Here is a 3,580-nt window from a genome sequence, read left to right as displayed (position 1 = left end):
AATCCTCAAATGATTAGAAATTAAGCAATACACTTACTAAATAACACATCAAAGAAAAATCATAAGAAAAATGAGAAATATATTTAAGTGGATAATAATCAAAATATGACATCTCTAAACTTATGGAATAGAGCTTGTTTTAGTCTGCTTGGGTTGCCGTAGCAAAGTATTAAACTGTGTGACTTAAACAACAGAAATATATTTTCTTAAGGTCCCAGGGTTTAGAAGTCCAAGATCGAGGTTTCGGCCGATTCTGTTCCCGGCGAGAGCTCCCTTCCTGGCTTACAGACCGCTGCCTTCTCATAACATCTTCACAAGGCCTTTCTTTGTGGCAGGCAAGGAGGCAGAGATTGAGAGAGGGAGAAAAAGAAAGGAGAGGAGGGGAGAAGAGGGGGAGGGAAGGGGAGGGCATGGGAAGGGTGGGGACGGGGAGAGAGAGCTCTCTACTGTCCCTTCTTTTTCTTTTAAGGACACTAGTTCTATAAAATTAGGGCGCCACACTTACAACTCTAGTTTCGTCCATGAAGGCCCTGTCTCCAAACACAATCACATTAGAGACTGGTACTTCAACATAGGGATTTGGGGGGACATCATTCAGTCCATAACATTGTGCCCTGACCCCCTCAAATTCATTTCCTTCTTTCATGAACGAACGTTCATTTCATCTCAACAGTCCCGAAGGTCTTAATTCATTCCAACGTCAGCTCTACAGCCTACGGTCCAAAGTCTCATCTAAGTATCATCTAAGCCAAGTATGAGTGAGACTAGCACAATTCATCTGGAGGCAAACTTATTCTCCAGCAGTGAACCTGTGAAACCAGACAAGTACGTGCACCCAAAATATGGTGGTGGGACCGGCATATGATAGACATTACCCTTCTAAAAGGGAGAAACTGGAAAGAAGAATGGGGTGATGGGTCCCTAGAAAGTGTAAAAACTAGCAAGGCAAAATCTTAGAGCAGATTCAGAGCATACACAGCCTTCTGGAGAGTCTCGTCCCAGCCCTGCAAGGTATTGCCACCTAGCTGGCACTGGAACTGAGTCTTCAAAAGGTCATTGCACTGTTCTATCAAGCCAGCTGCTTCAGGCTGGAAGGGGGCACGGTAAGATCCATTGCTCCGTTTCATTCACTACGAAATAAATTCCTTGCTTAGAGTGAAGCTGTGCGCAGTACCATGATGGTGAATAGGACATACATCTGCAAGTTCATGAGCAGACGTTTTGGCAAGATTATATCCAGAGGGAGTGTCTATTCCAGTGAGAAGAAAACATCGCCCCTTCCATGAGGAAAGGGGCCCCATGTAATCAACCTGCCACCAAGAAGCAAGCTGATCATCCTAGGGGATGTTGCTGTACTGGGGGCTCAGTGCTGGCCTCTGCTGGCAGGTCGGGCACACAGCAGTGGCCTTAGCCAGGTCGGCCTCGCTGAGCACATGCGTGACCTCTGTCTCCGCCACTTTGCGCAGGAGCCCACTGGGGATGACAGGGTGGCTGGGGAAAGAGGCTGACCACTGTGCACAAACAGGTCAGCCTATCTGCTTGACTAGTAACATCCTCCTCTGCTGAGGTCACCCTTTGGTTAGCATTCACATAGGACGTAAAACAAATAGCCTTCGCATTTTTTTTTTTTTACCCATTCAGAGAGGCCTATCCAATTACCTCTTCCCCCGACTTCCCTGTCACCAAATTTCTAATGTTTCTTCTAAGTCCCTGACCAGCTAAGCCATTGGCCACATCCTGTGAACCGGTAAATAATTACATGTCCAGCTATTTTTCATTCCAAACAAAGTGAACAACCATGTGTCCTGCTCTAAGCTCTGCCCTTTGCCACTTCCCTTCAGGGATGTCCCATAAAGGGACATCTCAGAGCTAAGGCACTCTTAGACATTGGTAGTTTTAAGTGCATATGCTAAAAAAAGGGGGCGAAAATCAAGTTATCTAAGCACTGGCATCAAGAAGATAGAAAAAGAACAGGAAATAAAATTCTTCCCAAAATAATAACAACAACAACAATAATAGAAGGAATTAATGAAACAGAAAGCAGGCAGGCACAAGAAAAACATCAGCAAAGCCAAAAATTGATTCTTTAAAAGGGCAAATGAAATTAATAAATGCCAAGCATGACTGATCAAAGGAAAAAGGAGAGAAAATCTAATTACTGACATTAGGAATAAGAGAGGGAAAATTACTCATGATTCTACAAGCATTAAAAGGATTCTAAGAGGACATATCTAAAACTTTAAGCCAGCACATTTGAAAATTGTTATAAAATGAAGGAATCCCATGAAAAACGATTTACCAAACTAGCATAAGGATTAACAAACGTGAATAATCTTATATCTGTTAAAAACTTTAATCCACAGTTTAAAAGCTTTCACACGTGTGTGTGCGCACGCATACACATGTACACACACACGTTGAATTTATTCCAGAAAAGCATCGTTTGTTTATAATTCAAAATTATATTGGTGTAATTAAACACATTAATATGTTAAAAGAAAAAACTAATATCTCAATAAATACAGAAAAAGCATTCAATACAGCTGGAGAGCCATTTGAAATTTAAAAAAAAAACTTTAAGCAAATTAAAAATGAAAGGGAAATTTCTTAAACTGATGCAGTGTATCTACCAACACTGCAAAAGAAACATATGTACTGGCAAAATACTGACAACTTCCTCTCTGAGGATGGAACCAGACAAGGAGACTGTTGCAATGTACAGGGAAAACAAAAGATAAGGTTCGTAAAGAAACAAAGCTATCGTTATCTCAGGCAGCACGACTGTATACCCAGAAAATTCAAAAGGATCTTCAAAGAAATATCAGAATTAGTAAGCGATTTTAGGAACAACATTGGATGCAAAGTTGAGGCGCAAAACAATAATATTTCTTCACACGAGGAACAAAAAATCAGAAAATGAAAATTCTTTGGATGTCGTTAACTTCAGATGATACCAGAAAATAGTAAATACCTAGGAATCAAATGAAGGAAAAAAACATGTCAGGCCTCTACGTGGAAAGTTACTGAATATTACTGAGGGAAATTCAAGAAGATCTAAATACATAGAAGAATATACCATGTTCATGAATTAAAAGACTCAGTATCTTAAAGATGTCAGTTTTCCAGTCTGCAGCCATGCCACGCTGAATGTGCCCAATCTCGTCTGATCTCGGAAGCTAAGCTGGGTCGGGCCTGGTTAGTACCTGGATGGGAGACCACCTAGGAAGACCAGGTACTGTCGTTGTTAAAAAAAAAAAAAAAATTTCCAAAAAATTATCTATAGATTTAACATAATTCCAATTAAATCGCTAGCAGAATTTTGGGGTAGATCAATAAGTTGGTTCTAAAATATGAAAATGAAAAAGAACTGGAATAGCAAAGAAGAACGAATTTGACGGACTTACACTACTAAATATCAAGATTTACTTTAAAGCTAGTTGTTAACAAGACGCAGTTTTGTGTGATAATAAGTAAATAGATCAAGGGGACTTCAAGAGAGAGTTCAGAAACATACCCTCGTACATGGTAACCTAATTTACAGGAACAATCAGCAGCATAAGAAATAATTAATGCTAGATCG

The 3,580-nt window shown here is 40.2% G+C and overlaps 1 pseudogene; it reads left to right on the top strand.

Moving 5' to 3' along the window:
• Positions 1–3,125: 3,125 nt before the first annotated feature.
• On the top strand, positions 3,126–3,244 carry LOC112479168 (annotated as a pseudogene).
• Positions 3,245–3,580: the final 336 nt, after the last annotated feature.

The sequence above is a fragment of the Pteropus alecto genome, unplaced genomic scaffold (assembly GCF_000325575.1).
Source record: "Pteropus alecto unplaced genomic scaffold, ASM32557v1 scaffold34, whole genome shotgun sequence".
NCBI classification, from domain to species: Eukaryota; Metazoa; Chordata; class Mammalia; order Chiroptera; family Pteropodidae; genus Pteropus; species Pteropus alecto.
Note: the sequence above shows the minus strand (reverse complement) of the source record. Positions and strands in the feature narration are given on the sequence as shown.